General features: G+C 40.1%; 1 pseudogene; it reads left to right on the top strand.

Annotated features, from left to right (window-relative positions):
* Nucleotides 1-2,448: 2,448 nt before the first annotated feature.
* Nucleotides 2,449-27,433, top strand: part of LOC149242960 (amino acid permease 2-like) — a 28,462-nt pseudogene continuing 3,477 nt past the window's right edge.

Here is a 27,433-nt window from a genome sequence, read left to right as displayed (position 1 = left end):
AGAGGCTAGATATAAGTGGTTGGAGACTTCCACAATTATTTATAGTTAACATTAGTTTTTTTTTGTTATTATTATTTTTTTAATTTGTTATTGTAAATACTATTTTATAATTTTTAAATGTAACATCACATGACAACAATTCTCCCCATACCCAAGTATAAATCACCCCTTGAACCAATCAAAAGAATTTAAAATATAAACATTGTTAAATATGGAGATAGGGGTGCATTATACTTATTAAAATGTATGTAAGAAAAATAATATAATAATTTTATAAAATATAATAATTTAATAATATGATAATTTTCTAAAACATATTTACTAGAAAATATTGGAAAATAAATGAGCCACATTGATCTGAAAATGGGGCTCTTAGGCTTCTTGTCTAACTTACAAGAACCTCTCCCACTTCCAAAGCTTTAAATTTTCCCAAGTCTATTTGATCAACCAATGCAGAAATAAGAAATGCTTGAAAATATGGGTGTATGCTTGTATTTGTTTTCAGCTAATTATTTACTTTAAAATTTGTTGTTTGTGCTGATATGGGAAGGTACTTAAACTGACATATAAATGCATATAACAGTAGTTAAAGCAGCAGTAAAAACAAACACATAAGACAACAGTATAATATGGAGTTCACCCTGATATCTTGGGCTACATCTCCTTGAGCTCTAATCAACTCGATTAGGCTCTCTGGGATTGTGGCAATAGTTCTTTTACAAGTGCCTACACTTAACTCCAATGTTTTATACAGGAACATTGGGCTCAGAACACCATCTTATCCTTTGGCTCTTGGAGCTCTTCGACTTTCTAGCTTTGGCTCTTGGCTCTAGCTCTGGCTCTTGCTCTGGCTGTGGCCTTGACTCTAGCTTTGGCTCTATGGCTCTAGCTCTGGTTCTGGCTCTCAGCTCTCGCTTTTGGTGCTCGCTCTGGCTCTTGGCTCTAGCTGTGGCTTGCAGCTCTCTGCTCTGTGTTTCCTAAGCTCTTTCGCTCGGCCTTTTATATGCCTCTATGAGTTGCTCGACTTCCAAGCAACTCCAACAACAATATGCTGTTGTCAATTGAGCTCTCTGGATTTTCTACTCGACCTCCGAGTGACTCCCCAGACTCTCTATGCATTTCGCGTCTTCTCGTTGTACCTTTTTTTTCTCTCTTTTCTTTTTTTTACTCTCTGTCTGTTCGTGGCTCTTAGAACCATTTCGTTCCCCGACTGTTCATTTCCTCTCCCGGCTCTTCAGATCGCCTGCCTCTGTGCTGGAATTCCCTGCTCTGCGTCATCATCACTGTAACGCTTCACAGAGAGGTGGCCACTTGTCTCCTCATGAGCTGAGCCAGCTCTTCCTCAAACGGTTCGTTACTTCGGTTACTCTGTGAAATGATTCATCCGCCAACTCAACGAACCAATCGAACTTCAACCTTTATGTGTCGAAGCTTATTTTCTCCGTCGATTTTGGTTTCCCATCGGGCGCAATCTTCGCCGTTAGATCTGGGGCCTCCAGATCCTATGGTGATCGCTCTTATCGCGCAGTTGACTTGCTCAGACATTAGCCCGCGATGAGAGCGGTTTTCTCTCTCATCCACCGGACATGCTTCAATTACCGTATGGCATCGCTCATTCTCCTGACAAACTCGCTTACTGCCCAAAATGCTTTCGATATTCCACCGGTTTTGGAGCGCGGGACCTGCCTGTCGCTTTAGTGCTTTTCCCACGGTTTTTGGGTTTTCCTTGTGATCGTGCACTCGGGGCTTTTCCTTCTCGAGGGGTTTTTCCCAGCAATTTGCGTTAATCACGCATCAAAAACAGCCTCCGTTTTCTGGTTTGAGCCTCCTAACTGCCATTTTTGCACCATGCACAGTCCCCATGGGCCACCGGTCAATGCGCTTTGACCGAAGGTCCTTGTTGCTCTGTGCTAGCTGCAAATTGTAGTTGTTCAGAGGTTATTTCTGATAGGCTTTGACATCCATAAGACTTTAAACTTCGGTATGAGCTTTTACAGAGTTGGGGTAGCTTTAAGAGAGTTTAAGGATCCAATTTCGGATCACACATCCCCAAGAACTTTCAAAGATTAAAGTTTAAATATTCATTACCTTCTGAAATCTGGAGTTTAAAATTCATTTATTAATCGAAAGTGATGATTATAATGAATTTTAAATATATTAAATAACGATGTCAGACATTTATCAAGGACAAGCTTCTCTAAGGTCCATAGCTTCTGAAGGACAAATTACCAAGGGCCCTACATATCCTTCCATCATAGGAGGTCACTGAATGCGTATAGGATTGTACCTGTAGAATAGACAAGCTGAATCCTATATGTGATCTTTCGAATAGAAACATTGAACCTCCCTCATAACTTTGCATCGCAATCTCAATCAATGATAAAGTTTCACTCCATACTCAACAATTTTTGCAAATATATATTATAGAAGAGAGTCCATACATTGCCAATGGAAGCTGCCATGAACAATAGTGTGAACAACCATTATCCAATGAGGAACCAAACAGTAGGTATCTCCTGATTGGGAATTGTGTCATCTCCTTTCAATACTTTATACTATCTTCTTAGACTTTTGTCATTTGTCAAGTGGGTAATCTTTTATTTTCTAGGTTAGTGTTTTCTAGTTTGGTCATAGTGATGCAATGCAAATCGTCCAGATTCTAATGTAAAATCCTTCTGTGAAAGAAGGTGTTTCAACTTTCCAATGGGCTTTCCTCATTTATATGTTAAGGCTATCGTTTAATGGTCGGGATAATGTGTCACCATTATTTCATTTTAATGAGCTTAAGTTGATTGCCTATTAGGACATCCAATGGATATGGAACAAAGCTAGTAGTTGATTTTGCTAATTTTTCTCTATATGTTTGGATGCTTGGAACTTGCACTACATGAGGAGCATAACACATTTCCAAATTATAAATTCATTCAAAGATAAATTTGATAAGTTGCTTCCTTATATAGCTATTATAAGATTTCCAATAATTTTGGAAGCTTGCGTATAATATTTGAGTATGCAGGCACACTATGGACCATAGTGGCTAACATTCTCACAACTTTGATTGGAGCAGTGTTAGTTGTGCCATGGGGTGTTGCGCATTTAGGATGGATTGTGGGGCCTGTAGCCATTAGTATATTTACTTCAATGTCATTGTATTATGCTCTTTTGCTTGTGGATTATTACAGATCCCCAGATCCAATCTCGGGGCTTGTTAGAAACTGTTGTTACACTAATGAAGTGCAAGTGAATTTCGGTGCTATACCTTTCCATGCTTAGATTGATTCAAATTTTCCTTTGATAGGGGAGAGCCACCAGTGCTTTATTGCCTCCACGTCAAGCGGCACTAATGCCACGATGGCACCCTCGCCCGTCGTATGACACGTTTCCACTGCATGCATCCACCTGTTGCTCGTACATAGCCACTGGTTCAACATGTTAACTTGGGGTTTAGGGTTTGTAACGACATAGTGTTTTTCGCTTGCCTTTTGCACAGTTCATTTATATTTGGGTCATGTTGTTGTTCATTTGCTCTGCCGGGTAGTTACATGCCGCTGCTCCAATGGTGGTCACTGCCATAACAATCCTCAGTGATGTGGGTAGTGGTTTCGGAGATGACAGTAGTGGTTTATGGAGCAACAGAGATGGTTGCGCTGGAGGTTGTTCGGTTGTGTTCATCCATTTTGTCTTGTTTTTCGACTGTTTTGCCTTCCCCATCTAGTGGTATGGGCTTTTTATTCGTCTACGTTCCTCCTTGTGGCGGATTTGGATCAGCTCAGTGTTGGACATGGATTTTTGACGATCCGAAGGGGATTTTCAGGTTTGTAGGTAAATTTGTGAGCTTGAATTTCACATTTTTTCTATAGTTTTAGGGATATCTAACCATTTTTTATGCTGTCTTGTAGGTTGTTATAGGTTTTTGTAGTCTAAGCTACGGTTTTTGGGACATATGGGGTTCCTGTGGCTTTCTGGCATGGAGAAAGCTAATGAAACAACAACTGGATGACTAGAAGGTAGGACACTATCCTACCAGCCTGAATACTTGTGTTTTTAAACACATTTAGCCGAATTGGATTATTGTGCCTTTGTTATGCATGTGTATGTTTTAAACACCTTCACCTGTGTGGCTTTTGGCTAATTTTTTGAAATTTAGCTTCAGCTCTGTGGGTTTTATGTGGGTTTTCAGTTTTGTGGGTTTTTGGTTGTGGGTTATGTGTGGGTTTTTAGTTTTGTGGGTTTTGGGTTATGCATTTTGTGTGGGTTCTTAGTTTTGTGGGGGTTTTTGGTTGTGGACTACCTCTATTTAGATACCCATCTCTTGATGTGCTTGGACACCTCCTACCTCAAATGAAAAAAAATCTTAACTGAATGAATTACTAACATATGTGGTAGCGTAGGCAGTAGATACTGGTTAAAATGTGTAGTTTTCCTAAAAAACAAAGACTTTCCCTTTTTGGTGAAGCCAACAAGCTAATGACCCAACGAGGGGGATTCTAAGGGGAAGGACCATCTCCTCATTCTGGGTTCCTGATTGATGAGATATCTCGATATCCTCGATCACTCCTGAAATAATAAATATATTTTGGAACCTCAAATGAAAAAAAGCTTTGAAGATTCGATTATATATGTGTGTGTGTGTGTGTGTGTGTGTGTGTGTGTTGGGTTGTGTTATATTCTTTCCACGACTAGCCCACGTAGTTAACAGGGGGGTGGAGCCCCCTCTTCATTGTGCCGATTGTGTAGTGTGGGGAATTACAGGGGGTTTGAGGGGTATAGGTAACCCCACTCTATGGGGTCCGGGGCAGCACCCGGGAAAATTTTGGTTTTGGACCCTATGTTAGGTTGGGTGGACCTACCTATGGTTTTGTGCATGTTTTTCGCACATGGTTTTGGACGCGATGGTTTTCGGTCCATGGTTTTGGATGCGATGGTTTTCAGTCCATGGTATTGGATGCTTCGGCATGTATAAATATGTATTGTAACATTGAAAGGAACATAATGAAAAATCAAGCTGGTAGTCCCGGTTTGGGATTCAGGGGAAAATCTTTGTGTATGTGTGTTTTATGTGTTATTCTCTCGCATTGTTTATTTTATGTGTTTTAGAATTCGTATGCAAGTAATTTTTGTACGGGGTTAAAACGTACAATATATATATATATATATATATATATATATATATATATATATATATATAAGGGTTCGTAGGAATAATTGTCCACGGGGTCTTGAACTTCTTGAACTCGATGATTGAATACGTGTAAGGGGAAAAGATTTTATTCGAAGATTTTTTGGCTGCTATATTTCCTTTGTAATGATGTTTCATCTCTAAATCATTGGCTTGCTTGAGATTGCTTTGAATGCTTTGTACATAGTGTAGGAAATCACAAACAACCATCCTTTGGACTTGTTCTACCATATGCCTCAACTCCCAACACCACTACAGCCATCCCCTGTGTTTTGTACAAGTCAAAAACAACATCAATATGCCATGTACCTACAACCATTGCTTATCAACCTGTGAATTATATGTTAATTGTTTCTTGGTTGCAGTGATCATAATAAGAATGAGAAGTGCTTCATATCCTTTAACTTTTGAATAGTAGAGTGTGTTCTACAATTTTATGTTTTGTTAATTCATTATAGCCACCTAAGAAAACACACACACACACACACACACACACACACACACACACACATATATATATATATATTATATGGGTCATTCAACTGGGAAAACAATGACAGAGAAGAAAACATGATACTCATGTTAATTGCTCAAATGAGTCATGTACCATTGGTGTACTGTTCACAAGAGTGCTGGAACATATGCATGTATTCAAATCTTCAAAAGGTAGAGGAATGGTTAATTTGAGTGTTGGGTTTGAAATTAGATGAACAATTTGTTTAATTGGGATATACTGTTATAGTGCATTGGTATCCATAGCTGGCATTGGTCTTCACTTTCCACAACAATCAATATATAACCTCTCTTATACATTTGTTAGATTTATAGTTAGATACATGAGTCCATTTATAAAGATTGCATATACCCAGTCTAGACTTCATTTAGTTCTATTTCCTTTGTAATGTTGTTTCAAACTAGATTCGATTGATATCTACTTTGTGTAGACCACATAATACAACACCTTTATTGATCAGTGGAATCACTAGTATACAAACACAACACTATTCATAATCTCTAAATCATTGGCTTGCTCGAGATTGCTTTGAATGCTCTGTACAAAGTGTAGGCAGTCACAAACATCCATCCTTTGGACTTGTTCTGCCATATGCCTCAACTCCCAACACCACTACAACCATCCCTTGTTTTATGTACAAATCAAAAGTAACAACCATAGGTCATGTGCCTACATCCATTGCTTGTCAGCGTATGAATCATATGTTAATCGTTTCTTGGTTTCAGTGATCATAATAAGAATGAGAAGTGTTTCTTGGTTGCAGTGATATTACCCAATCCAAACTTCATTTAGTTCTATTTCCTTTGCAATGTTGTTTCAAACTGGATTCAATTGATCTTTACTTTCTATTATTTTCTCCTGAATTTCATTTAGTGAGAACAAAGGGATTCTTTTGTTCACTGCCTCTTCGAGCAGACAGAGGACTGGTTTCCATTTCACTTCTCAACCACATGCTCCTGGGTAGATCTTTCCTTTGAAAATGGAAATGGTCCATAATGCTGAGGGTCACCATGGTGGAAAGAGCTAGAGTGAATCTTCTACCTATTATTCAACAGTGAATATGTTTGTAATGATCCTAATTACAATGATAACTTTTTATCTTTATATGTGCAATATATAACCTCTCTTGAAATAGGAAATGTCAATATATAACCTCTATTGAAATAGGAACACATCTCTTCCACTGGATAGATATTACATAGAGCTATTATAGATCTCTTCGTCTCTTGTTGAATCCCCTCATTCTCAGTTTCTCGATGGTTATTAGTATCTTCTATTGGTAACTACTTGTGATTTATGTTCACTTCTTTTCATTATTTATTATGTTGCCTTTCATCAAGTAATTACCAAATTAAGTGATTATCTTGGTCATACTTGTTGTAGTTGGATCTTCACACCGAAATAAAAATAATTTTCAGAGCATAATTACAATTCAATTCAATATAGTTTATAGTTTAGCTTCTACTATGAAATCAATCAACATATTGCATCCTTACAAAATTCACATTGCGATGTGGTTACAAAAATTAATTCATGCCACCCGTATGCTTGATGGCCTCCATTTCTTGCATTTCCCAAAATTGTTGAGTCTCCTTCTTGACCTAAGTATGGTGGACTACCCAAGATTGGTTGATTATGATGTGCTTGAATGTTACCATATCCTTGACTCCAATTTTCTCCTTGTAGCCATGGAGGGATTGAGTAGCACAAGTGTCCACTTGTGTTACTAACCCCAACACTGAGTGTAGGTGTCATATAAACATAGTTAGGATTTAAACCTACACTTGTAGGGGTATATGAGGTGGGCACAACCCCTGGCTAATAGGAGGGGACTTCGATTCTAATAAACTCTTTGTATGATTGTGTGTGCTCTGCAATGTGGTCCAGTGTGTTGTACATCATCTTATTTGCCTCAAACTAGCTTGGACCATAGACTTCCCTACTTGTCACCCCCCCTCCTCTTTCCAACACTTCTTGAACCTTTCTTGCCCCCCTCTCTTACCTTGCCAATTGTTTTTGATCTTCCTTGTCTTCCCTTGCTTTTTGTCTTTCCATCCTTTCCTTTGATTGACCTTCTGCTGCTGCAATCCTTGTAGCTATCTTGTCTTTGGCCAACTCCTTCTTTCTCTTTTTAGTTTCATGAATTTGATTTTTTTTATGTTCAGAATCAAGCAATAAATTCATATAATCTTCAAATGTGAGCAACTGTGAACTCCCCCCCAAATGAAGACAATTTGCAGTTGAGTGCCTTGATGAGGCCTTCACTCTCTCTACTGGTAGCTTTAGGAATGCACCAAGTATTCTCTTATTTGTTGTCCCATGCTCCCTAGGATCTGACACTTGGCTTTCAACCTCTGGTACAATTGATTGGCCCCTATTGTTGGATTCTTCAAGTACTTCATGTTGAACAGGCTCCTCTTCGAGTGAACCATTTCCATAAAATTATGAACAAGTTCGGTGTTCAACTTTGATGGTTGTGAAGGAATGTCCATGCTTTCCTCATTGGTGGTAGACACATTATGTGTGTTGATATTGATCATGGCCTCTGCCAACCATGATGGTGGGCTTACCTGGGTTGGCATGCTCAATTGCTTATTGTTTAATCATGTTGCATTATCATTTGAAATCAAGTTTGCATTTTCATTCGCTTCATCAACTGCCTCATATGGAATATCACATGCAAAATTGGCAGGTGGTTCCGTGGGTGTGACAGCCTCCATGATATTGAAATTTTGTTCATGACTGAACTGTGTCTCACTCACATGTTCATAATCATCACCACATAAGGTCCCTTCATAAAGGGGAATTATAGCTTCAGCAACAACAACATATTCTTGGGCATCAACATGGTCTTGTAAGTTCTCTACTTCTTGACCTTCCATATAAAATTCTTGGCTACAACCAGTATCATTCATAAGAGAATAAAATTAAGTGGCCATATGTAGAAATTTTGAATAATATGACACATATTCACAGAGATTATCCTGATTATACATTACTTGCGGAATACATGCATAATACATAACCTCCTCTACTACTGATCATCAATCTTGCGGAATTAGAAACATTCACATGCGCACATAGAAGCATCAATCACACATATCAACACAGGATGTATCCGGGGAAAGCATCTCGCTAAAAACCCCAACTATCTGTATATTATATTGATTGAGAACATGTAACAATACATAATACAATACTCCTCACAAGTACTCAATACTATCTCCACATGCTACACACAAACTAGCTCAGATCTGAATCTCCAAATCTCTTCCGCTGCTTGCCTGCCTCCACTGCGCAATCCTGCATGAGAATGAATGAGAATGGCTGAACCAAACTCGTATTTCCCTTGTGTATGACCACGCAATCCTCATGGGCAATCTCAATCCATGCATGTGCAAATCTCATGCACAACTATAGTCACAACTGACAGCTGTCTTGCCCTTTCACTCACCTCTAACACTTGTCTCCACTGAACTGTCCATGCACTGAGTTAACTGATGTATTCTTTAGTTGCTTTATGAGTTAATAATTAGTGAATTAATTAATAATTAAATTCACATAACTCATCTCTAGCGTATTTGTCAGTTAGACTAAATACAACTAGTTCAACCAAGTCAAACTGAACACAACTCCATCAACTGCTCATCTAACTCCACAGAACTCAACCACTTGAGTTCTAACTGAAGTCCTTCATGCAATAGCTCAGTTAAACCATAGGTAACCACGTGATTCCTTCAGGCAGTTGCATGTGCCACATTCGTAGCTCGAACTGAAGTGCTCCAAGAGAATAAGATAATGTTTATAGTCCAAATATTATTAAGGGCTAATAATATTCGACTGTTCTATATTTAGACTGGCAGTACCTCCGCTGTTGTCTAAAAATAGAAGTCCATCTATTTTTGCCAACTTGACCAATCATCCATAAACAGCGTCCTGCAACTCATAAACCATGATCCATATGTCTAAAAATAGACATAGTCTAAAAATAGACTTTGCGCCAAAAATAGCCTGCGGACCCACTTAGTGAAGGCGACTCCTTTTCTCTAAGCTCCATCATCTTGTTGCATTCTCAACACTCCCTCTCAAAAAGATATGGATTATCTGCAACCCCTATCCTGTAACTCTGGAATGTTCTGCATGCAACACATTTTCCCGGTCCACTTGCTCTATCATCAAAGTCTTTGACTGCTATTGCCTCTGTCGACTGAAAACTCTGCATCTCTGTGCTCTTCAGTATCTGACTGCTCTAGCCTCTGTCAATATGATCTCTGACTGCATCCGTGCTGCTGCTGGTTCTATCTCCCAGCATTGCATCTGCACTGCACCTCCTCTCATCATGTTGCATCGTGATGCCCAGTGTTGCACTGCAACTCAGTCACTGAGAAGTAAGTAACTGATCTCCCAACTGACCTCCCTGTTGGGCTAGAAACACCCTCTGATGCTGAAGCTCTACCTGCTGCTGATAAGTGCTCCCTCCCTGACATCTGCGCTACTGCAACATCTCCATGCATATCGCACCATTGCACACCTCTCTGTGCCACCTAGCACTGTGCAAAACACTTGTGCCTCTCGCATTGCTGCAGCCTACTAGCTATGCGCTGTCCTGGGATTCCCTACACTATCACTCTCTCTGCCGCTCCATCCACATCTGTCTCTACCCAATCAGTCAGTTCCCGCTACTCCACATCGGGGCTCGCGTAGCAAGGTCTCATCCAAGAGGTTGGGTACCTCAAGGATCCTGCCCCTCCTCCTTGGGACGATCACTCTATATCTCCCCACCTCCTACCTGGAGGTATGGCTGCATGTGATCCCTCAGCCCACCTAGCTCGAAGTTTCCCCCCACTGGAGGTCTCTAAATGAGTAGATGTCTCTACTCGATCTCCTCTCAGCTTCCCTTGTTGTGGCTGCTCCACAACCTCCTGAAGCTGCTGCACCAATTGTGGCTCCTCCACAATCGTCTGAGACTTCTTCTGGCTCTGCATGTTGAGAGGTAATATATGCTCCCTCTCAACCACCAAGTCTCCATCAGTTGCCTCGTTGTTCAAGGCTTTGCATGCATCTTGAACCTCAAGAGCATACAGGTTCTTGACCCGTGAACCAATCTGCTTCACCTGTCTAGTGATGATGTGTCTAAGGAAAACCTTTCCCTTACTGAAGACTACATCATAACCTCTGTCTTCCAGCATCGCGATTGACACCAAGTTTCTCTTCAGTCCTGGTACATACTTGACATCAGTCAAGGTAAGGTGAGCTCCATGCTCCCTCTGAAAAATAACCGTGCCTACTCCTGAGACACTATACTTCTCATCATTACCCATCGCTATGAGTATCTGGAGATCTTTCTCCTCCAAAGTACTGAAGAAACTTTTGTCATCGGTCATGTGGAAAGAAGCTCCATTGTCAAGAAACCAACTGCTTCCCACCATGGATGAAACCATGCATGCGAAGAGTGTGAAATCCAACTCAAACTGTGAAGCAAGTGCCTCACCTTCAGATCCTTCCCCGGATCCCTTCTTGGATTTCCTCCGTGGACAATTTGAAGCAAAATGGCCCACCTCATGACAACGAAAGCATCGCACTTTTGATTTGTCAACCTTCTTCCCATCATTGGAAGAACTGGATTCAGAAAGAGAAACCTTCTCCTTCCCCTTCTTCACCTTACTCGCTAAGGCACAATTCTCCTCATCTTGCATGGATGAAGAACCGTCTCTGGTGCTCCGTCTAATCTCCTCCTGCATCAAATCCGACCATAGTCGTTCCCAATCTGGCAGTTTCTCCCTTCCATTCACCGAGTCCTGGTAGCTATGCCAACTCTTAGGAAGGTCAAGGAGTGCTAGACTCACCATATCCTCATCCGACAGTCACCCACACACTTCCTAGCTCATCCCGGCGTTGGGTGAACTTCGTGAGATACTTGGGCATGCTGTCTCCATTCTCACACTTAATGTTTTTGAGTTTATCCTTGAGCGCCAACTTCCTCTGGTAGCTCTTGCTTTGGAATAGATCTTCGAATTCCACCAGCTCAAAACTCAACCTCTTCTGATCTAAAATTCGTGAGAACAAAGTATTTCTCGTACAGAGATTGACTGTATGGGCATTCACCGGATATCTCACCTTCCAAAAGAAGGATGAATCCAGAAGCTACCTGGCCCGATTACAAACTTTGCCTTAAGAAATAAAATGTAAACACTTTCTGAATAATAGATCTGATGATCAATACAACTCCGATATCATGTAGAACTTTTTCTACAAATCAAAGCGCTCCGATACCATGTACCTGCTCTAATACCATGTACCTGCTCTGATACCATGTAGAAATTTTGAATAATATGACACATATTCACAGAGATTATCCTGATTATACATTACTTGCAGAATACATGCATAATACATAACCTCCTCTATTATTGATCATCAATCTTGCGGAATCAGAAACATTCACATGCGCACATAGAAGCATCAATCACACATATCAACACAGGATGTATTCGGGGAAAGCATCTCGCTAAAAACCCCAACTATTTGTATATTATATTGATTGAGAACATGTAACAATACATAGTACAATACTCCTCACAAGTACTCAGTACTATCTCCACATGCTACACACAAACTAGCTCAGATCTGAATCTCCAAATCTCTTCCGTTGCTTGCCTGCCTCCACTGCGGAATCCTGCATGAGAATGAATGAGAATGGCTGAACCAAACTCGTATTTCCCTTGTGTATGACCACACAATCCTCATGGGCAATCTCAATCCATGCATGTGCAAATCTCATGCACAACTATAGTCACAACTAACAGCTATCTTTCCCTTTCACTCACCTTTAACACTTGTCTCCACTGAACTGTCCATGCACTGAGTTAACTGATGTATTCTTTAGTTGCTTTATGAGTTAATAATTAGTGAATTAATTAATAATTAAATTCACATAACTCATCTCTAGCGTATTTGTCAGTTAGACTAAATACAACTAGTTCAACCAAGTCAAACTGAACACAACTCCATCAACTGCTCATCTAACTCCACAGAACTCAACCACTTGAGTTCTAACTGAAGTCCTTCATGCAATAGCTCAGTTAACCCATAGGTAACCATGTGATTCCTTCAGGCAGTTGCATGTGCCACATCCGTAGCTCGAACTGAAGTGCTCCAAGAGAATAAGATAATGTTTATAGTCCAAATATTATTAAGGGCTAATAATATTCAACTGTTCTATATTTAGACTGGCAGTACCTCCGCTGTTGTCTAAAAATAGAAGTCCATCTATTTTTTCCAACTTGACCAATCATCCATAAACAACATCCTGCAACTCATAGACCATGATCCATATGTCTAAAAATAGACATTGTGTAAAAATAGACTTTGCGCCAAAAATAGCGTGTGGACCCACTTAGTGAAGGCGACTACTTTTCACTAAGCTCCATCATCTTGTTGCATTCTCAACATGGTGTTGATATTGATCATGGCCTCTGCCAACCATGATGGTGGGCTTACCTGGGTTGGCATGCTCAATTGCTTATTGTTTAATCATGTTGCATTATCATTTGAAATCAAGTTTGCATTTTCATTCGCTTCATCAACTGCCTCATATGGAATATCACATGCAAAATTGGCAGGTGGTTTCGTGGGTGTGACAGCCTCCATGATATTGAAATTTTGTTCATGATTGAACTGTGTCTCACTCACATGTTCATAATCATCACCACATAAGTTCCCTTCATAAAGGGGAATTATAGCTTCAGCAACAACAACATCTTCTTGGGCATCAACATGGTCTTGTAAGTTCTCTACTTCTTGACCTTCCACATAAAATTCTTGGCTACAACCAGTATCATTCATAAGAGAATAAAATTAAGTGGCCATATACCAGTCCTTCTAAATCCAACATTGATATTAGAAGGTGTGAGATCCCTTTTAAATGTTTTAGTTTCAAGCTCAGCTAGCTCAAACCTCTTTACTTCCACCCCTGGATTCTTTGCCATCCACAAAGCTCGCTCGACCCTAAAATAATTCTTGAAAGGCCCAAACACGCTAACATCAAGGGGTTGCAATTTGTGAGTGGTATGATCCGACAATGTTAACAGGTCAATGCCAAAATTTTTGGTCTCCTCAATTTTCTGCACAACCATGTGGCTTCCATGACCATCTAAAACTATTAGGTGTCTTTTTTTAGGCAAGACACCACCTGGTACAGATGCAACAAAGTGACAAAGCCAATTCAGGAATAGTTCCTTTGTCATCCATGCATGCACCTGGTTCACAGTTTTGTATATAGTTTTTTAGTTGTGTTTTACCTTTGAATAGGTAAAATCCTCAGATTGAAGAACCAATTGCATTGACACAAGAAAGAATAGTGATCCACTCCCTGCTCTTAGGAAAAATCTTAGGCACATTTTTTCTCCTTCTTTTGGCAATTACCCAAATACCAAAATTCCTTCCTACCTGTAAGCATGTTTCACCACAATCCCATATATGGTCTAGGGCATATGAGTGTTGCTCATATGCAGTAGAAAGAGTCTTATAGAATTTCGACACAATTGCAAGGCATAGATTTAAAGCCCTGTCTCGGTCAAGGCCCTTAGCTGTATGTAGTACAAGGTCTTGATGCCTTTTTTAAAATCCACTCCACTAGGATTTAGCAAGAAACCCATCTTTGAAGGGGTTTGACCTCCCTTGAAAAATTTTAGCTACTATGGATTTAAGTTGTATAATCTCTAACCCATGTCCCAATTGGGTCATCTCCTTACACCACTCAACCACCTCGGCCTCTTCCTCTTCATTCATAACTGTAACAGGCTCTCTACACTTCATATTAGTTAACCCACTTATCTAATAACGTATGTTATAGGCAGCAATACCATGTTTTTTTATTATAGAGAAACAGATTGAATGTCCCTTAAACTTAATGTCATCAATTGCAGTTAGCATGTCTTACTTTTTCCAACCTTTGATGGCACTGATTTTCTTTGTTGAACTTGCACCTTGCACTATAGTTGAAGGCGACTCTTTGCACCTTGCACCACAATGTCCTTTTCAACGACATTATTGGGTGCATTGGGAGCATTCACATCACTCCCCCTATCCTCATCTGATGAATTGGATTGCAATTGGGCCCCCCTCGCCCCTCACCTCCTTCTTTTCCTTGTACGATCTGCAATAGAAACTCTTGCCATGGCTGCAAAAACCTGCAAAGTTACCACCAAATTCTGATTTAAAAAAACTGTATTAGAAAACAAGGAAATTCATTGGCCTTTACAATCAATCAACAACAACAATCAATGCTTTATCTATATATTGTGACTGAATGCATCTCAGATCTGAAAATCATTATTGGAAGGGTTTAAACTTCTTTATTTGATTCTTAGATGATTTTTATGAGTTATCAGGAAGAGTTATTCCTTTTTAATTTTGTAACAAGTTTAACATAACACAATTTCTTCAACCCAACTATTTTTCTATGTCCTCAAATGATTGTTCTTGGCATTCGTTTTATTCCTAGTTGGTAAAAATATGAGTTATCATTAAGAGCTATTCCTTTTTCATTTTATAACGTCTTTGACATAACATGGTTTCTTCAACCCAACTAGCTTTCTGTGTCCTCAAATCATTGTTCTTGTCATTCATTTTATTCCTAGTTGGTAGAAATATGAGTTATCAGGAAGAGTTATTCCTTTTTCTTTTTTGTGACAGCTTTGACGTAATGCAGTTTCTTCAACCCAACTAACTTTTTTTGTCCTCAAATCATTGTTTTTGGCACTCATTTTGTTCTTGCCATTAATTTTATTCCTAGTAAGGGTTAGCATGTTTTTATGTAAGGGTTCTTAGTTGTAGTCTCTTTATGTAGTTATTCCCTTTCGAATTCTAAAAGTCTAAGGTGGAGGCGTTCGTGTACTGGTGGCTATCCCTTGTATACTTATTCCCTTTCAAATTCTTAGTTCCAGTTCTTTTTTTTCTTGCAAGTCAAAACCTAAGTCAAATATAGGTAAGAGGTTTCTTTCATTCTTGTTCTTTTTCCTACTCTATCCTAATTATTATAACTAAACTATCACAACTATTATAGTTTGGGTTTTCCACACCTAATGGTGCTCTATATTCCTTCAATGTTGCCCCCACTGTGGTGTAATTCAACCTCAAATAATATTTGGTTTGGTTCTATTATGTCTTATCTCTGGTTCTTAGAATCTATTGGCTCAATAGTTGTTACATGTCTTGGGATGTTCGGTTTGCTTGATACTTATTTTGATTTTAGATTCACCTCAGACGCATATCTTTTAATTTTTGTCATTCTTCACTCATTGTTATACTGTTGGAGGCATTTGATCAGAACGAACATTAATATAAGTAGCAAATTATCCTTGTTGTTGACTGCTTAGGGGCAACAACTTACACTCAGTTTTCTTTGTGCCAATCAACTTTGATTCTTTACATATTTATGGGTTTGTTGGCAGCATAAAACACCTAGGGGACCCCCTTGAGACTAGAAAATTACTAGTCCAGACAGAGAGGCATAGTCATGGTAAGGCTAGATGGACTGTAATTATTAGGTAGGTCCATTGATGTGGATTTGCATGATAGCACTTTGAAACCTTCACTTTAAGTTTATGCAGGAATTTGACAGACCTTAACGGAGATAATATAGCATGTTCTCATAGCTATTATAGTTTGGGTTTTCCACACCTAATGGTGCACTATATGCCTTCAATGTTGCCCCCAATGTGGTGTAATTCAACCTCAAATAATATTTTGTTTGGTTCTATTATGCCTAATCTCTGGTTCTTAGAATCTATTGGATCAATAGTTGTTAGATGTGTTGCAATGTTTAGTTTGCTTCATACTTATTTTGTTTTCAAATTCACCTATGGCACATATATTTTTAGTTTTTTCATTCTTCACTCATTGTTATACTGTTGGATGCATCTGATCTCAACGATCATTAATAGGTAAAAAATTATCCTTGTTGTTGACAGCTTAGGGGCAACAACTCACACTAGGTTTTCAATGTGCCAATCAACTTTGGTTCTTTACAAATTTATGGGTTTGTTGGTAGCATACAACACCTAGGGGACCCCCTTGATACTAGAGAATTACCAGTCCAAACAAAGAGGTGTAGTCGTGGTAAGGCTAGATGGACTATAATTATTAGGCAGGTCCACTGATGCAGATTTGCATGATAGCACTTTGAAATATTCACTTTAAGTTTATGCAGGAATTTGACAGACCTTAACGGAGATAATATAGCAACATCTCACAACTATTATAGTTTGGGTTTTCCACACCTAATGGTGCACTATATGCCTTCAATGTTGCCCCCACTATGGTGTAATTCAACCTCAAATAATATTTTGGTTTGATTCTATTATGCCTTATCTCTGGTTCTTAGAATCTATTAGCTAAATAGTCGTTAGATGTGTTGCAATGTTTACTTTTATTGATACTTATTTTTATTTCATATTCACCTCTAGCACATATATTTTTAGTTTTATCATTCTTCACTCATTGTTATACTGTTGGAGGCATCTAATATAAATGATCATTAATAGGTAAAAACTTATCCTTGTTGTTGACTGCTTAGGGCCAACAACTCACACTAGGTTTTCTGTGTGCTAATCAACTTTGGTTATTTACAAATTTATGGGTTTGTTGGCAGCATACAACACCTAGGGGACCCCCTTGAGACTGGAGAATTACCGGTCCAAACAGAGAGGCGTAGTCGTGGTAAGGCTAGATGGACTATAATTATTAGGCAGGTCCATTGATGCAAATTTGCATGATATCACTTTGAAACCTTCACTTTAAGTTTATGCAGGACTTTGAGAGACCTTAACGAAGATAATATATCATGTTCTCATAGCTATTGCAGTTTGGGTTTTCCACACCTAATGGTACACTATATGCCTTCAATGTTGCCCCCTTATATGCAAAAGCTCAGCATGGTCCTTAAATCAATTGAACGGAAGTGTGATCTATCAGTTTCAGGTCCAAAATATCCAAATTATCCAATTTCAATTATTCTCTAATTGGAATAGCTAGTCCTCTAATTCCTTTTAGTTCTGCTCCTACGATCTTGTAGTTATCTCGCTTTAATTTGATATTGTAATAATTTGATATTCTAATAATTAAAAGAGAACTTCTAAACCAGTGGGTCTATTATTCATTTAGGAATGCTTCTCTAACTAGACAATGAATCTACCTGACATCAGAATTTGCTCTTTGAAAGGATATTCTTTGCTATTATAGTAGTCTGATATTGAATTGCACGGATCAGATTTGAGGTTATAGTGGAAATTAAATTGGTTTCTAAATCAGTGGGTATGCTATTCATATATAAATTCTTCTCGATCTTCTGATCTATTTAACAAGTGATATTGGCTGTAATGGCTTTAATTTACCCTTGTTTCTCAACAAAAATACCATTATTCATTATTCAACAAAAACATACATGTATGTCTCCAACAACTAATGAATAGAATTAATGTAATGTTGTGCACACACTCTGTTTGTATGTCTCTAGCATCTGATGAATAGAATGAATGCAACTGTGTGCACACGCTCCATTTGTATGTTTCAAACAACTTCTGAATAGAATGAATGTAACAATGTCTGAACACTTTGATTGCATGTCTCCAATAGTTGATGAGTAGAATGAATGTTTGAAATGAAAATGAGTAAGAGTTGATGTTTTACAGTTTTTTCATATAGAATTTAATTGGTAGGGAAGTTTGGCATGGATTTCCATCTCCCAAATTCAAATGTGTGGCCTGGATTGATTTGTATATGATCAAATGGTTGATAATATTTGATAGTTGATCCTTGTGCTTTCCTTTTTTTAATTCTTGAATTAAAAACACTGGTGTGTTTAATACTTGAATTTAAAGGGTTGGTGTCATTTATTGCATCCTTTGAACTAATTCCTGAATTGAATGTTTTCATTTATTGTCTTCAATAGGTTGAATGGTTAAACACACATGTACATATGGCTGACACACATTTCACCTATTCTTGTGTAGGTATTACTGAGCAATGGGATGTGTTTCTCCAGTGGAAATCAATAAGTGATTGTTTGATGGGATAGGTGTACTCCTGAATAGAATTCAATGGAATGTTTTATAGTGAATTTTGACTTATTTCGTAATTCAGGGCTAGAGATACTTGGGACATTATGTCTTGTCAACCTGTGATGTTAAGGTTTGGTATTTGACACTTGTTGGCTCAATCAATATGTGGGCCCATTTTGGACTAATTAATATAACTTATCTAACTTAATATAAACTATTTATGTGCATATTTTTGATGATTTATGAATATTTTTTTATGGATGTGTGGGACCAGTATTATAACTGGTATTGGTCCCTGCACAACAATAGAAGGCTCTCCCTTATACTATTTTACCGCACAGTGAATTTTAGATATTAGTATAGTAGACTTAATTTCCTGTCTTCCGCCCCAGGTGACAGAAAAGCACGGTTTTACGCGTTAGTTCAATATGTGGTCTTTTATGGAGCTGTATTGCTTTCACAGTTGGTGTTGCAATCAACGTCAGGCATCACAGGAATTTCCATGATATTGAGTTCCAGGTTAATGCTACATTCGATTGAGTTGGCAGGCTTTAAGTGAGTAATACTGTAATTTTGCTAAAAACATTTTTTTTTCCCTTTCTTACATGGTGGGAAAACCTATCATAACTCAATTTTTAAACCAATAGCCAGGACAATCATCACTACTTGTTTTTCCGTGAATAAGTCTCATCATCATTATTAACTCATCACCATTATTAAGGAAAGCCATGCCACCTGGAATAACCCGTTGGTGGTCCTTAAGGGGCATGCTATCACTCATGCCAAATGCCTTAGGGTCTTGGGCGGTTAACCTGTCTTCTTACATCAGAAAAACTCTTAGACAAGCAAAAGATATTTTAAGACATACTCCAGGCAAGATCTTACCTTCCTATCCTCTACCAAATTTTAAATAATTAATATTTTATTAAGAAAATCTTCTTTTTCAATTTCATTCTTATACCAAGCCTCATCTTAAATTGAAAAATGCAATAAGATAATATATTTTTATACATGCACCTTATTTTAATTACATATACTATAAATTTGAAAAAATGCTTATTCTTGTCATAATAACATCTCGTTTCTGCAAATAGGACCATGCATAATTAGCATGTATGTTCTCTGTATTTTATTGAATTATTGGTATGTTCTCTATATTTTAATTTTATGTTAATGTTTACAAGTACAATTCCATTATCATATTGAAAGAAATAATATCTCAATATGAAAATTCATAGACATCGCAGAGCAATTAGGTAATCAAATTGTTACCACAAACGAGGACATGAGTCTCTATGCCATTTCCCTTAGCACACTTATATGATCCTCTATGGAGTTATACAAATTATCTTGTCTCAAATACCGATCTTTCATAAATTATGGGCCCTTTCAATAGTGGAAGCAACAATGTCCTCCATATATGAAACATTAGGATTTTCTCTCACCGTTGCCAAAATAATCGGTATTGTTTCATTCTACTTTCTGCCATTATTTTCATTCATTGATGGGCTATGGAGTTTCAATACCTAATGTGACTCACCATGTGAAATAAAATACCATATTATTCCATTCAACATTGGGGAAAATTGTAGAAAACGAATAGATTCATGGAACACTCGGTGGAATCACCACAACTACCTCTTTTACTATTACACAAGCACAGGTAGTTTGGCTGATTTTACAAGCACTTGGAAACATTGCATTAACATTTACATATACACCACTTGTCCTTGAAATTCAGGTATTAATCAAATTCTACTATTCCTTTGTATATGTGAATCCTTTGAAAGGTAAAAAGCTGCATGGTAGCCCCTTTTCTCCCTCCAATAAATAACTGTGCATAATACTTTGAAGTCCCCTCCCCCAGAAAACAGAACTATGAGAAAGGAAAATCGGTTGTCTATGATGATAGTAATTGCCTTCTTTATGCTATGTGGTTTCCTAGGCTATGCAACCTTTGGAGAAAATGCACCTGGAAACCTATTGGTAGAGTTTGGGTTCTATCCGCCATATTGGATGATTTCCTTTGTTAATGCATGTATTGTAGTTAACATAGTTGGAGCATACCAAGTAAGTTAGTATTTCAGCTTTTGTTTCTTCACCTCTCCTTTAATGTGTTAGGCCACATTTTGATTTTTCTGTAAGGGTTGGTTTGCGACAACATGTAAGGTTCATAATACATAATCTTTATATCAATGGGGCAACCATAGGGGAGTGGAGTCTCCTACTAACATTTGGTTAATTGGTATAACGTTTGATTAATTGGTTGGGTGGGGAGTATGCTTACTTGCTCAATCTTCCCATACTCTATTTCTATTTCTATTGTCCTTGTTTCTCATAAGATTGCCATGAAATTTTGCAGGATTTTGGTCAACCAATTTTCACTTTCATTGAAGGTTAGATTTCTCATAAATGACTAAGAAATAAATTAATCAATAAGGGAATTCAAATACGCGTTCCCATATGTGGGTTCTATAGAGTCAATATCTTAAGGTTGTGTCGGAGAATTATTGAGCATGGAATCCCCCACAACATGTTTTGGGGCTCAAAGCCCAAGTTTTGGTCAAATGTGTTGTAAGACTCCGTAAATTGCGGGCACGGAGTGTGAAAGGTACATTGAGTCATAGGGTCGTTCACCCTAAGTTTTGTAATGTAATGTCATGTCGGCTTACCCATGGTCTGCGGACCATGGGATTGTATAAATAGAGTGAGGCTCTAAGTTGTAAAGGGAATTAGAGATAGATAAGAAGGATGAATGGAGTCTAGAAGATAGAGAGCATAGAGGAAAAGTCTATGTGTCTTGGGTCATAGTAGTAGGAAGAGGCTCTATATCTGAGCGCACAGAGGCCTAGTAGAGTCCGCAATTGAGTGCGCAGACCCCTGCAGCTGAGTTCGCAGGGCAAAGTCGAGTTTGTTACCCAAGAGGAAGAATAATAAAGAGAAGTTTGATTCTAATTACCGTGTATCTGCTTTTGTATTACTTTCTATGCATTTATATTGTTTTGTTTATCACATGCACTTATATGAACACTAAACACTATTAAGTATAATTGGGCTCATACAGATAAGTTAAGTAATCGGATAATATCAGGTTAATAGTAAGGAACTTGGGTAATAACACGGATCGCACCTCGAGTAGGGCTATGTGAAGGCAGCATCACAGGCTGTGAGGGACCGATAGATGCATGTAGCGATGTGCACGTAGGGTCAAACCGTAGACCACCAAAAAACCATCAGACATCTCTAGGGTGCGGAAACCTGGTTCTAGCACCCTCCCATACTACTTCGGGTGAGACCTCAGTTCGCGCTCTGCGGACTGTTGCCGAAAGGGCCAGTAGTACTGGGATTTGTTTGGCTAAATCATCTTTGAACCTGGGTCAGGCCCCTATAAGCCAACAAATGGTTCTGTTGTTGGGACTGGGATCTGCATAAGGAATGTCTAATGTTGTGTCACTGGAATCGAAAAAAGAAAGAAATTGAAGGGTGGTTGGACAAGAAGATTCACGAGTTCGCGACGCAGGAAAACAGGAATCTGCGAGTATCTAAGGAATAGTGGTTGGAGCGCTACTTATATACATTAATCCACGAAATTTTCTTTGCATCCTTTCCTTTTGAGTTGTATGAGTGGATCGTGAAGCTATCATATAATCAAGGAACGTGTAGGCTTGACAAACCAATCGTGTGGGCTTTGGAATTAGTGCCCAGACTAGAAGTGTCAGAAGATAAGATTGTGCGAGCTGTGGACCATTGGCTCGATCGAATTATAGGAGGATTTATCACTGAGTTCGTGGTAGATATGACCGTTAGCTACAATGAGGTGGAACGATGCTTCCTCAAAGGACCGCGAGGTAAGTATATTAAATCTTTGAATACTTGGATTAAGATGCTATTGTGTGAAAAGCGGGTTATGCGAATAAATTAATGTTTGGGACTACACGAAGTGGGAAGATCTACAGAAGTGTAGGTAGTGAAGAATTAGAAACGAGTCGCTTAATTTCACCCTCACGGGAAAGTGAGGAAGAGATCGCGAAATTTTCTTCGAGAAGGGCGGTCAGATTGATAAGGTAGCGAATTCCACGCTTACCACCTCCACCTATACCACCACCCATCTCACCCTCCTCACCTCCATCTCCACCCAACCCACCTCCTCCACCACCGCAGTACAATATGGAAAGTGTGATCAAACTACCAGTATTAAGAGGAGTAGGGAATGAAGATCCGAACAAATTCTGATTCGTGCTAAGGGCAGTGTGGGAAGCACAAGGAGTCGTGGATGACAATATTTAAAAGGCTATGCTGGTAAGTGCATTACAGGATCGCGCATTAACATGTTACGTTAAGCATTCTAATGACCATCTGAACGTAGGAATCACAGAAATCCAGACTGCGTTGAATAGGGAATTTAGCAGGCCAAAGTCAGAGACACAATCAATTATCGGGTTTAAGGAGATCACGATGCTCCCGGGCGAGACCCCCTGGGATCTGGACCAAAGACTGAAGAGTATGATTCGCGAAGCCAACATGACTTTGACAGATGGACAACACCATGCATGGTTTGTAGCATCACTAACACTGCATTTAAGGACGACGTTGTCACAACAAAAGCTTTCCACCCAGGCCGAAGCTTTGGAGATGGCAATGAGATTGCATGAGACCCCTATACAAGACCCTGGTTTGGGAGTCCAACAAATCCACGCGCAACTGCAAAATCTGTGTCTGGAGATGCAGAGTTTGAAACAGGACAACACACCTCGGCCAGAGGCACGCGAGGAGGTATGGTGTATAAAATGCAAAGGCCAAGGGCATGACAAGGACCACTATCTAGTGTTCGTGAATTACTTGGCGGGAGGAGGGCCAATGCCATTAAGACCTGAGGCACAAGCAGGACCAAGCACGACGCCTGCACTATGGTGCGCGATCTTTCAGATAGGGGGAAAACACAGTACGGATAATTGTCATATATTGCAGAAGTATAAGTAGACGTCCCAACAATTGTTTTGTAATTTCTGTAGGTCGGTAGGCCATGATGAGCACACCTACAGGAGTTATGAACTAATGATGGATCAGACTCCTACTTACAGGGTGCAGACCAAAATGCGAGCCCTCGACCCAAATACAGGAATGGCGTGCACTGGATTCCAGGGGTGCAGACAAGGTCGAGGTGGAATGGAATCAGCAAGGGGTCGTAGACAACTGATTTGTTACAATTGCAGAGGGCTAGGGCACTATGCCCATGATTGTACAAACCCTACAAGGACATCATGTTTGTACTGTACTTAGTTTGATCATGAGGCAGAAGATTTCCCTACATTGATAGCAATGCTGCGCCAAAAAAAGGGGTGCTCCAGCCTCCTCTGACTTAGAATTTGCAGATGATGAGGTCTGAGCTGCGTGAAGAAGACCCGGATGTAAACATAGTGCTTAGGAGCTGTATGACCACTGGTGATGATAAAGGTAAGCAGTCAGAAGAAAGTGCGTGGGTTCGCAAGGATCCTACAAAGGAACTCGAATTTGATTTAGAACACGTGAAGGAGACATTGATGGAAGCTAAGAAGAGCTTCACGGAGGCCTCCACTTCAGGGAGTAAGGATCAACTAGAACCAGGGATGGATCCTTCAATGCTCACTACCTTTCTGGAGACATGCATGAAGCTGCTACGTGACAACAAGGCAGTAAAAGGACTACAAGAACTTATCACTAGGTGCGCGGGGTCAAGAGAACCATGCGTGGTTTGGAAACTTGGAAAGCATGCATTGCGCACAGGAAGGGAAATGAGGTTCACTGCACAAATTGGCGAATATGAAATGGATCAGGTAATCCTGGATCTCGGATCGAACGTGAATGTACTGCCGAAATAAACATGGGAACGAATGGGCAGACCCGCTTTACAATGGCCTCCTATTCAGTTATGAATGGCGAACCAATAGAAGATCTTGCCCATGGGAAGATTGCAAGGGGTCATAGTGGATATTGAAGGTGCGAGCAAGAAGGCAGATTTTGAAGTGATAGAGATTGTCGATGACAAAAATCCCTATCCCTCGCTACTAGGAATAGAATGGGCCACCGATATTAATGGAACCATAAACCTGAAGAGGTGCAAAATGATTTTTGAGAAAAAGTCACTATGCGTAGTAGTACCACTAGATCCAGTCGAAGGAGCATGATACACTAAACTGGTGCACGACGATGATAGTTATGACGATCTCAATTGCATCTACAATATAACCGCACGAGAACAAGATTGGGTAAACCCGATTGTAGATGTTAGGATTTCCTGGGAGCGTGAAAGCTCTTGCACTTCGGATTTAGACAAAGAAATAGAGCGATGGCAGAATTGGTTGCACGAAGTAACAATGCTTAATTGCAACATGATGGTAAGATCATTGCGTTGTGTGACAACAGAGGTAAGGGATTTGCCTATGTATGACAGGTTGACAGCGGTGGATGAATTCTTGACCAAATTTGAAAGCGCAGTACCAGAACAACAGTGGTTCGATGCTTTGAAATGGGCACTGCGCACAACGCCCACAAGGTGGTGGGGTACGCATCAGGTAAGTTTTGAGGACTGGCGTGGATGCAAAAGAATGATGCGCCTATGATTTGGAAAACCCCCGCTAGAGGTGAGGGCCGGTTGTGAGGGGAAAAACAACTTGTACGCCGACCTTTTCCGATGGTTACAGACATATGACAAGCAGCCCGCACAAGCGCACACCACCCCTAGAATAAAGAATTGGAACAAAATGCAGCACCAGGAAAGGCGAAGCACACCAAGGATCATCCATGGAGAAGCATTCGATAGGGTGTGCGAGGTGCTGAACAGGGTCCACCAGGTGAAACACACTGACTGGGACCTGCGCATACCAATGGTTCGATGGGCCTATAGGACCATGTGCAAATCCCTGACTGCGAAAACAATTTTAAGGTTGAGGAATAGGGTAGGGACCGTAATTTCTGAGGGGCATGCAACAATGAATCCACACATAATAGCACCCACAGGTGTGATAGTGCGCGAAGCCCAGGACGAAGAAATCACATAGTTACGCGAGGTAGAGCACATAAGGCTTTAGGAAGCCATTTGGCAAGGGAACCTTAGACTTCGTGAACTCGAAAAGGACTGGGTACGACTAAGGAAGAAAAGCATTTTGATGGACGCAGAGGTCAAGAGGTTGGAAAATGAGATCAAGCAAGCATGTCTCGTCGATAAACCAAGGATGGCAAGGCAAGGTGCGGATGATCATACCAATGAATTAGAAGACTATCGCCAAGAATTGATTAGTCTGCTGCCATGGCTAGGACCACATATCACCAAACGCAATAACCAGGGGAACGCACTGCATACAGCAGAGTGCGCGGCGCTGACTATCGCGAGGGCAATTGAGGATTTTCCACAGACTATACTGGAAGGCGAGATGGAGCCTTGCACAGGTGGTGCGACCACCTGACTAGCCGTAGGAAGAACAGTCTTAGCACTCTAGGCAGCTGGAAGAGAGTGCGGGACTATAAATGATTCTGCCTGGCAGCTGCGCGCTCTGACAGATGCACGCAGGAACAACCGGTCACAAGGTTCGCGCTCGCGCAGGGTGGGTTGCGCTGCCGCGTGGGTAGGCTGGGAAGTGACCATTGGTGTCATTGTTCATGACGGGATGTCTAATTTAAGGCTAAATGGAGTGGGCGGCGGGCATTTAAGATGGGAGTTATGGGCAAGATTTTGGAAAATCTGGTGCCAAGAAAGCATTGATGGCCTAGAATTGGGGGGAATGGTTGAATTTGAATTCAAAAGGCGCTATAAAACTCCAGGGGCTAGCCACGAGACAACACTTGTTCACTTGAGACTTGAGCAGTTGAATAAAGCACAGAGTGTTGAGCACTGAGCGATATTTGAGCCCCTAAGTTCGCAAAAGACCACATACAGTACAGATAAGATGATGACTACTAGGAGAGGTTTGGGCTTTGAAGAAGGAACCACCGGTGAGGCTGCGCCAACCCATATGGTACACGATGTTCCCGAAGGTACTGGGGTTGCGCCAGAAATCCCAAAATCACCTCGGACGCCGAGACTAAAAAAATATAAGCAGACAATGGGACCAGTCCACATGTCCCCGAGGAATCTGCAGTTCGGTAAGCTATCAATGGAGGAAAAGGGCAAGGTTGTCACCATTGAGATAGATGAAGAGGAGGAGGACTTACAGGCTCTAATTTCCGAGGTAGAGGAAGAAGAAGATGTGGAGGTGGACATCCAACTGATGTGCTCTGCAGCAAAATTTCCCGAGTATGTCCCTCCGCGAAAGGGGAAAGCTAAGGTACCAAAGGATCTGGATGCAACGAAGAGTGCACTCCAGACCCTGCTCCTCCTCGATGGAATTACCTTTGAGGGTCTGCTCCTAGGACGTGTGCCTACCCTAAAATTTGAAGATTGGGACCTTGTGGACAGCGAGAAGTTCCCACACTTAGAGACGGAGAGCCTAATGAAACAGAATATGGAGGGGCCAGTGATCACATTACAACCGCGAAAATGGTTGTGTAGTGTGGAGAAGGCTGGGTTGCTTCATCTGCTGTGGATACCACACTTTCACCATGTGCCCATCACCATTTTCGTCATCAGGTAGCTGCTTTGCCTGGTGCATGATGGGTACTTATGGCTGGAGGAGCCTATTCCCATCATGATGGATCTCATCCATA

This window comes from Pinus tabuliformis, chromosome 8, assembly GCF_031772625.1.
Source record: "Pinus tabuliformis cultivar Carrire ecotype Pingquan chromosome 8, CPIR1, whole genome shotgun sequence".
Taxonomy (NCBI): domain Eukaryota; kingdom Viridiplantae; phylum Streptophyta; class Pinopsida; order Pinales; family Pinaceae; genus Pinus; species Pinus tabuliformis.
This window is presented reverse-complemented; position numbering and strand designations above follow the sequence as displayed.